Consider the following 10,000-nt stretch of genomic DNA (forward strand, 5'->3'; position numbering starts at 1 on the left):
TTGACGAAAGCGACCCAAGATGCGAAAGCCGAAACCAACACACCTTGCCAGTACCCAAACGCCGAGGTCGGATTCGGGTCTACCACTTACCAACTGAATATCATCCTAAAAAGAACTCCAAACAGTCTAGGACAGGACCCATTCTCCACCCCTTCTATATATGTCAGGAGAACCCCGGATTCCCCTCCAGACACGATTTAGCAAACTTTTCCCGATCGATCCGACCCACCGAGGCCGTTTCGACCGTTCGCCGCGCCTACTAGAGCTGATTTCTTCGGACTCCGATCAGAAAATCCGCCGATGCATGTCGTTAACACCTAGTCCGCCTCGTCCGATCGATCGAGGCCGTTTCGACCGTTCGCCGCGCCTACTAGAGCTGATTTCTTCGGACTCCGATCAGAAAATCCGCCGATGCATGTCGTTAACACCTAGTCCGCCTCGTCCGATCGATCTAGGCCGTCTCGAACCACCCATCGCGCATCGAAAGTCGCATCTCTCGAACTCCGATCCGGAAATCGGCCGATGCATCACGTTAACTATTTCTTATATATCTAATATAATATACATGGAGACGGTAAGAATTCTTTTAATCGAAGATATACATATACTTCTCATCAATATCCAAAAGCTTATCGAAAAATAAATTACTCAACTTTTACGTGAAGAATCGTTCACCCAAACCTTATCCCCTATATATGTCAGGAGAACCCAAGGTTCCCCTCCAGACACGATTTAGCAAACTTTTCCCGATCGATCCGACCCACCGAGGCCGTCTCGACCGTCCGCTGCGCCTACTAGGGCCGATTTCTTCGGACTCCGATCAGAAAATATACCGATGCATGTCGTTAACACCTAGTCCGCCTCGTCCGATCTATCTAAACAGTCTCGACGCACCCAACACTCTTTCAAAGTCGGATTACTCGGACTCAATCTGAAAATGGACCGATGCATGACGTCAACACTTAGCCCGCCTCGTCTGATCTATCTAAGCCATCTCGACCCACCCAACACGCCTTCCAAGTCGGATCACTCGGACTTCGATCTGAAAATCTCCGGACTCATTTTTATGAATATCCCCAGTCAGTAAGAACGTTATTTCGCCAATATATACCAACAATAAACCATATTCCAATAGCTGAACCAAAAATATAATTCCCGATCCAAACGTTCTGCATCGCCCAACGCGACCACCTTCCCTATATATGTCAGGAGAGCACAGGGTTCCCCTCCAGACAACACTTACGCTCTATCCCCGACTCTCGGTCGATCGATAGGCCAGGTCAGCGGTGTCTGTTTCGGCCGAAGCTCGGACTTTGGTCAAAATGTTCCGATACAAAATTTGAACCAAGATAGATACAGATATGATTCCTTCTTAAATATACGTTGATTATCGAACAGAATATGGTAAATATTTTGCGATGACCGAGGATTTCATGAATTTTTTTTTTTTTTCGAAAAAATTTTCTATTATCGGAATTTCCTCAAATTTCATTTGGTTGCCTCCTAATGCTTATTAAAAATGATAACCAACAATCAGAATCATTATTTATCATTTATTTCAATTTTTATAATGAAAAACGTTCACGTCCTTTCGCGCCTCTCGATCGTCGTTTACGTGATGCATCGGTCAGCCCTAGTTTACGTGGTGCATCGGTAAGATCGAGTTCACGTTCTGCATCGGTCTGCCCGAGTTTACGTGGTGCATCGGTAAGATCGAGATTACGTGGTGCATCGGTAAGATCGAGTTCACGTTCTGCATCGGTCTGCCTGAGTTTACGTGGTGCATCGGTATGATCGAGTTTACGTTCTGCATCGGTGTGATCTAGTTTACGTTGTGCATCGGTAAGATCGAGATTACGTGAAGCATCGGTATGATCGAGTTTACGTTCTGCATCGGTCTGGACTCTGAGATATATTTTCGACGTGAAAATGTTCCGATACAACTTTTGAACCAGGATAGTTAGAGAGATGATTTTTTCTGGGATGTACGTTGATTGGGGAATGGATTGTGGAAAATAACTTGCCATGACCGAGGTGTTCTCGAATTTTTTTTTTTTTTCGAAAAATATTTTCTGATTTTGGATTTCACTCAAATTTGATTTCGTTGCCTTCTAATGTGTTCTAAAAGAGTAAATCAGTAATCAGAATCGAAAAATATTTTTCGGATTTTTTTTTTTTTGAAAAAAAATTTTCTGATTTTGGAATTTCCTCAAATTTGATTTGGTTGCCTTCTAATGTGTTTTTAAAGCGTAAATCAGTAATCAGAATCAATATTCATTGTCGACTTTAATTTTTATAAGGAAAAATGTTCACGTCCTTAAACGCCTCCCCATCATCAGCCCGAGTCCAAGTCGATGTCAGTCCCGAGCGGACGGTGTCAGATACTACCTATCGCCGCGGTCTGGACTTGGCGAGGTATTTCGACGTGAAATGTTCCGATACAACTTTTGAACCAGGATAGTTAGAGAGATGATTTCTTCTATGTTGTACGTGGATCGGGGAATGGATTGTGGGAAATAACTTGCCATGACCGAGGTGTCCTCGAATTTTTTTTTTTTTCGAAAAAAATTTTCTGATTGTGGAATTTTCTCAAATTTGATTTGGTTGCCTCCTAATGTGTTCTAAAAGAGTAAATCAGTAATCGGAATCGAAAAATATTTTTCGGATTTTTTTTTTTTTCGAAAAAAATTTTCTGATCGTGGAATTTCCTCAAATTCGATTTGGTTGCCTTCTAATGTGTTTTTAAAGCGTAAATCAGTAATCAGAATCAATATTCATTGTCGACTTTAATTTTTATAAGGAAAAATGTTCACGTCCTTAAACGCCTCCCCATCATCAGCCCGAGTCCAAGTCGATGTCAGTCCCGAGCGGACGGTGTCAGATACTACCTATCGCCGAGGTCTGGACTTGGCGAGATATTACGACGTGAAATGTTCCGATACAACTTTTGAACCAGGATAGTTAGAGAGATGATTTCTTCTATGTTGTACGTTGATTGTGGAATGAAATACGGAAAATAACTCGCCATGACCGAGGTGATTACGATTTTTTTTTTTTTTCGAAAAAAATTTTCTGATCGTGGAATTTTCTCAAATTTGATTTGGTTGCCTCCTTATATGTTCTAGTAGCGATAATCAACAATCAGAATCAAAATCCATGGTCGGGTTTGATTTTTATAAGGAAAAATGTTCACGTCCTTTTTTACAACCCCGACTCATTGACGATGTTAGAACCGAGCCGGCGGTGTCAGATACGACCGATCGCCCCGGTCCCGATCGTCATTTACGTTGTGCATCGGTCTGCCCGAGATTACGTGGTGCATCGGTATGATCGAGTTTACGTGGTGCATCGGTAAGATCCAATTCACGTTCTGCATCGGTAAGATCCAATTCACGTTCTGCATCGGTAAGATCCAGTTCACGTGGTGCATCGGTAAGATGGAGATTACGTGGTGCATCGGTAAGATCGAGATTACGTGGTGCATCGGTAAGATCTACTTTACGTTCTGCATCGGTCTGCCCTTGTTTACGTGGTGCATCGGTAAGATCGAGATTACGTGAAGCATCGGTATGATCGAGTTTACGTTCTGCATCGGTCTGCCCGATATTACGTGGTGCATCGGTCTGCCCTAGTTTACGTGGTGCATCGGTTTGGACTTAGAGATATATTTTCGACGTGAAAATGTTCCGATACAACTTTTGAACCAGGATAGTTAGAGAGATGATTTTTTCTGGGATGTACGTGGATCGGGGAATGGATTGTGGGAAATAACTTGCCATGACCGAGGTGTCCTCGAATTTTTTTTTTTTTCGAAAAAAATTTTCTGATTGTGGAATTTTCTCAAATTTGATTTGGTTGCCTCCTAATGTGTTCTAAAAGAGTAAATCAGTAATCGGAATCGAAAAATATTTTTCGGATTTTTTTTTTTTTCGAAAAAAATTTTCTGATCGTGGAATTTCCTCAAATTCGATTTGGTTGCCTTCTAATGTGTTTTTAAAGCGTAAATCAGTAATCAGAATCAATATTCATTGTCGACTTTAATTTTTATAAGGAAAAATGTTCACGTCCTTAAACGCCTCCCCATCATCAGCCCGAGTCCAAGTCGATGTCAGTCCCGAGCGGACGGTGTCAGATACTACCTATCGCCGAGGTCTGGACTTGGCGAGATATTACGACGTGAAATGTTCCGATACAACTTTTGAACCAGGATAGTTAGAGAGATGATTTCTTCTATGTTGTACGTTGATTGTGGAATGAAATACGGAAAATAACTCGCCATGACCGAGGTGATTACGATTTTTTTTTTTTTTCGAAAAAAATTTTCTGATCGTGGAATTTTCTCAAATTTGATTTGGTTGCCTCCTTATATGTTCTAGTAGCGATAATCAACAATCAGAATCAAAATCCATGGTCGGGTTTGATTTTTATAAGGAAAAATGTTCACGTCCTTTTTTACAACCCCGACTCATTGACGATGTTAGAACCGAGCCGGCGGTGTCAGATACGACCGATCGCCCCGGTCCCGATCGTCATTTACGTTGTGCATCGGTCTGCCCGAGATTACGTGGTGCATCGGTATGATCGAGTTTACGTGGTGCATCGGTAAGATCCAATTCACGTTCTGCATCGGTAAGATCCAATTCACGTTCTGCATCGGTAAGATCCAGTTCACGTGGTGCATCGGTAAGATGGAGATTACGTGGTGCATCGGTAAGATCGAGATTACGTGGTGCATCGGTAAGATCTACTTTACGTTCTGCATCGGTCTGCCCTTGTTTACGTGGTGCATCGGTAAGATCGAGATTACGTGAAGCATCGGTATGATCGAGTTTACGTTCTGCATCGGTCTGCCCGATATTACGTGGTGCATCGGTCTGCCCTAGTTTACGTGGTGCATCGGTTTGGACTTAGAGATATATTTTCGACGTGAAAATGTTCCGATACAACTTTTGAACCAGGATAGTTAGAGAGATGATTTTTTCTGGGATGTACGTGGATCGGGGAATGGATTGTGGGAAATAACTTGCCATGACCGAGGTGTCCTCGAATTTTTTTTTTTTTCGAAAAAAATTTTCTGATTGTGGAATTTTCTCAAATTTGATTTGGTTGCCTCCTAATGTGTTCTAAAAGAGTAAATCAGTAATCGGAATCGAAAAATATTTTTCGGATTTTTTTTTTTTTCGAAAAAAATTTTCTGATCGTGGAATTTCCTCAAATTCGATTTGGTTGCCTTCTAATGTGTTTTTAAAGCGTAAATCAGTAATCAGAATCAATATTCATTGTCGACTTTAATTTTTATAAGGAAAAATGTTCACGTCCTTAAACGCCTCCCCATCATCAGCCCGAGTCCAAGTCGATGTCAGTCCCGAGCGGACGGTGTCAGATACTACCTATCGCCGAGGTCTGGACTTGGCGAGATATTACGACGTGAAATGTTCCGATACAACTTTTGAACCAGGATAGTTAGAGAGATGATTTCTTCTATGTTGTACGTTGATTGTGGAATGAAATACGTAAAATAACTCGCCATGACCGAGGTGATTACGATTTTTTTTTTTTTTCGAAAAAAATTTTCTGATCGTGGAATTTTCTCAAATTTGATTTGGTTGCCTCCTTATATGTTCTAGTAGCGATAATCAACAATCAGAATCAAAATCCATGGTCGGGTTTGATTTTTATAAGGAAAAATGTTCACGTCCTTTTTTACAACCCCGACTCATTGACGATGTTAGAACCGAGCCGGCGGTGTCAGATACGACCGATCGCCCCGGTCCCGATCGTCATTTACGTTGTGCATCGGTCTGCCCGAGATTACGTGGTGCATCGGTATGATCGAGTTTACGTGGTGCATCGGTAAGATCCAATTCACGTTCTGCATCGGTAAGATCCAATTCACGTTCTGCATCGGTAAGATCCAGTTCACGTGGTGCATCGGTAAGATGGAGATTACGTGGTGCATCGGTAAGATCGAGATTACGTGGTGCATCGGTAAGATCTACTTTACGTTCTGCATCGGTCTGCCCTTGTTTACGTGGTGCATCGGTAAGATCTACTTTACGTTCTGCATCGGTCTGCCCTTGTTTACGTGGTGCATCGGTAAGATCGAGATTACGTGAAGCATCGGTATGATCGAGTTTACGTTCTGCATCGGTCTGCCCGATATTACGTGGTGCATCGGTCTGCCCTAGTTTACGTGGTGCATCGGTTTGGACTTAGAGATATATTTTCGACGTGAAAATGTTCCGATACAACTTTTGAACCAGGATAGTTAGAGAGATGATTTTTTCTGGGATGTACGTGGATCGGGGAATGGATTGTGGGAAATAACTTGCCATGACCGAGGTGTCCTCGAATTTTTTTTTTTTTCGAAAAAAATTTTCTGATTGTGGAATTTTCTCAAATTTGATTTGGTTGCCTCCTAATGTGTTCTAAAAGAGTAAATCAGTAATCGGAATCGAAAAATATTTTTCGGATTTTTTTTTTTTTCGAAAAAAATTTTCTGATCGTGGAATTTCCTCAAATTCGATTTGGTTGCCTTCTAATGTGTTTTTAAAGCGTAAATCAGTAATCAGAATCAATATTCATTGTCGACTTTAATTTTTATAAGGAAAAATGTTCACGTCCTTAAACGCCTCCCCATCATCAGCCCGAGTCCAAGTCGATGTCAGTCCCGAGCGGACGGTGTCAGATACTACCTATCGCCGAGGTCTGGACTTGGCGAGATATTACGACGTGAAATGTTCCGATACAACTTTTGAACCAGGATAGTTAGAGAGATGATTTCTTCTATGTTGTACGTTGATTGTGGAATGAAATACGGAAAATAACTCGCCATGACCGAGGTGATTACGATTTTTTTTTTTTTTCGAAAAAAATTTTCTGATCGTGGAATTTTCTCAAATTTGATTTGGTTGCCTCCTTATATGTTCTAGTAGCGATAATCAACAATCAGAATCAAAATCCATGGTCGGGTTTGATTTTTATAAGGAAAAATGTTCACGTCCTTTTTTACAACCCCGACTCATTGACGATGTTAGAACCGAGCCGGCGGTGTCAGATACGACCGATCGCCCCGGTCCCGATCGTCATTTACGTTGTGCATCGGTCTGCCCGAGATTACGTGGTGCATCGGTATGATCGAGTTTACGTGGTGCATCGGTAAGATCCAATTCACGTTCTGCATCGGTAAGATCCAATTCACGTTCTGCATCGGTAAGATCCAGTTCACGTGGTGCATCGGTAAGATGGAGATTACGTGGTGCATCGGTAAGATCGAGATTACGTGGTGCATCGGTAAGATCTACTTTACGTTCTGCATCGGTCTGCCCTTGTTTACGTGGTGCATCGGTAAGATCGAGATTACGTGAAGCATCGGTATGATCGAGTTTACGTTCTGCATCGGTCTGCCCGATATTACGTGGTGCATCGGTCTGCCCTAGTTTACGTGGTGCATCGGTTTGGACTTAGAGATATATTTTCGACGTGAAAATGTTCCGATACAACTTTTGAACCAGGATAGTTAGAGAGATGATTTTTTCTGGGATGTACGTGGATCGGGGAATGGATTGTGGGAAATAACTTGCCATGACCGAGGTGTCCTCGAATTTTTTTTTTTTTCGAAAAAAATTTTCTGATTGTGGAATTTTCTCAAATTTGATTTGGTTGCCTCCTAATGTGTTCTAAAAGAGTAAATCAGTAATCGGAATCGAAAAATATTTTTCGGATTTTTTTTTTTTTCGAAAAAAATTTTCTGATCGTGGAATTTCCTCAAATTCGATTTGGTTGCCTTCTAATGTGTTTTTAAAGCGTAAATCAGTAATCAGAATCAATATTCATTGTCGACTTTAATTTTTATAAGGAAAAATGTTCACGTCCTTAAACGCCTCCCCATCATCAGCCCGAGTCCAAGTCGATGTCAGTCCCGAGCGGACGGTGTCAGATACTACCTATCGCCGAGGTCTGGACTTGGCGAGATATTACGACGTGAAATGTTCCGATACAACTTTTGAACCAGGATAGTTAGAGAGATGATTTCTTCTATGTTGTACGTTGATTGTGGAATGAAATACGGAAAATAACTCGCCATGACCGAGGTGATTACGATTTTTTTTTTTTTTCGAAAAAAATTTTCTGATCGTGGAATTTTCTCAAATTTGATTTGGTTGCCTCCTTATATGTTCTAGTAGCGATAATCAACAATCAGAATCAAAATCCATGGTCGGGTTTGATTTTTATAAGGAAAAATGTTCACGTCCTTTTTTACAACCCCGACTCATTGACGATGTTAGAACCGAGCCGGCGGTGTCAGATACGACCGATCGCCCCGGTCCCGATCGTCATTTACGTTGTGCATCGGTCTGCCCGAGATTACGTGGTGCATCGGTCTGGACTTAGAGATATATTTTCGACGTGAAAATGTTCCGATACAACTTTTGAACTAGGATAGTTAGAGAGATGATTTTTTCTGGGATGTACGTTGATTGGGGAATGGATTGTGGGAAATAACTTGCCATGACCGAGGTGTTCTCGAATTTTTTTTTTTTTTTCGAAAAAAATTTTCTGATTGTGGAATTTTCTCAAATTTGATTTGGTTGCCTCCTAATGTGTTCTAATAGCGATAATCAACAATCAGAATCAAAATCCATGGTCGGGTTTGATTTTTATAAGGAATAATGTTCACGTCCTTTTTCGCCTATGTTCTTTTTCGACGTGAAAAGTTCCGATACAACTTTTGAACCAGGATAGTTAGAGAGATGATTTTTTCTGGGATGTATGTTGATTGACGTACGAAACTTGGAAAAAAAATAGAAAAGACCGAGGTACTCTAGAAAAAAAATTTATTGAAAATATTTTTTTGATTTCGGAATTAATTCGAAATTCATTCAGATGTCTTCTATCAATATCGCGAAAGAAAAATCAATAATCAGAATCGATATTCATCTAAGATTATTTCCTTTTGGATTGTGTTAACATTCGGTACGATCTTGTCTACGTGATGCATCGGTTTGTTTCTCGGCTCTTGTGAGCAAGTTGGACACTCGAGACGGCCTCCATCGATCGGATTAGGCGGGCTTTAATGTTAACGTGCTGTATCGGTGTGATCTTGTTTACGTCATGCATCGGTATAGCTTTAAATCGCGCCGTAAAGTCGTTCACGTCATGCATCGGTATCTTAAATCGCGCCGAAAAGTCGTTCACGTCATGCATCGGTATCTTAAATCGCGCCGTAAAGTCGTTCACGTCATGCATCGGTATCTTAAATCGAGCCGAAAAGTCGTTCACGTCATGCATCGGTGGCACAAAAAAAAGACGCCGATGCATGACGTGAGCCGACTTTTCGGCGCGATTTAAGATACCGATGCATGACGTGAACGACTTTACGGCGCGATTTAAGATACCGATGCATGACGTGAACCGACTTTTCGGCATGAAGTCAGCTAAAATTATCGTGTGCATCTTGGGTCGGTCCACGTACCGTAGATCAGAGAGGGACGACGTACATACATCGGATACATTTGTATCCAACAAGTTACGATCGTCGTCTGATCCAGCGGTAATCGGACCTACTCTCGTGAATTTATTTTGCCCCTTGAATAATTTTGTACCGATGCACGACGTGAAGTCGACTTTTCGGCATGGTTTAAGCTAAAATTATCGTGTGCATCTTGGGTAGGCCCACTTACTACAGATCAGAGAGGGACGACGTACATACATCGGATACATTCGTATCCAACAAGTTACAATCGTCGTCTGATCCAGCGGTAATCGGACCTACTCTCGTGAATTTATTTTGCCCCTTGAATAACTTTGTACCGATGCACGACGTGAAGTCGACTTTCCGGCATGGTTTAAGCTAAAATTATCGTGTGCATCTTTCATTTTACTCATCACATAGTCTGATGCATTTGATGACATTTACCCTTGTGAGTTATTCGTATTTCTCTCTCATGTCCGATTTCGTCAAACATATCTACCTTTCTGATTGATTCATCGTGAATTG

This window comes from Harmonia axyridis, chromosome X (assembly GCF_914767665.1).
Source record: "Harmonia axyridis chromosome X, icHarAxyr1.1, whole genome shotgun sequence".
Classification (NCBI taxonomy): domain Eukaryota; kingdom Metazoa; phylum Arthropoda; class Insecta; order Coleoptera; family Coccinellidae; genus Harmonia; species Harmonia axyridis.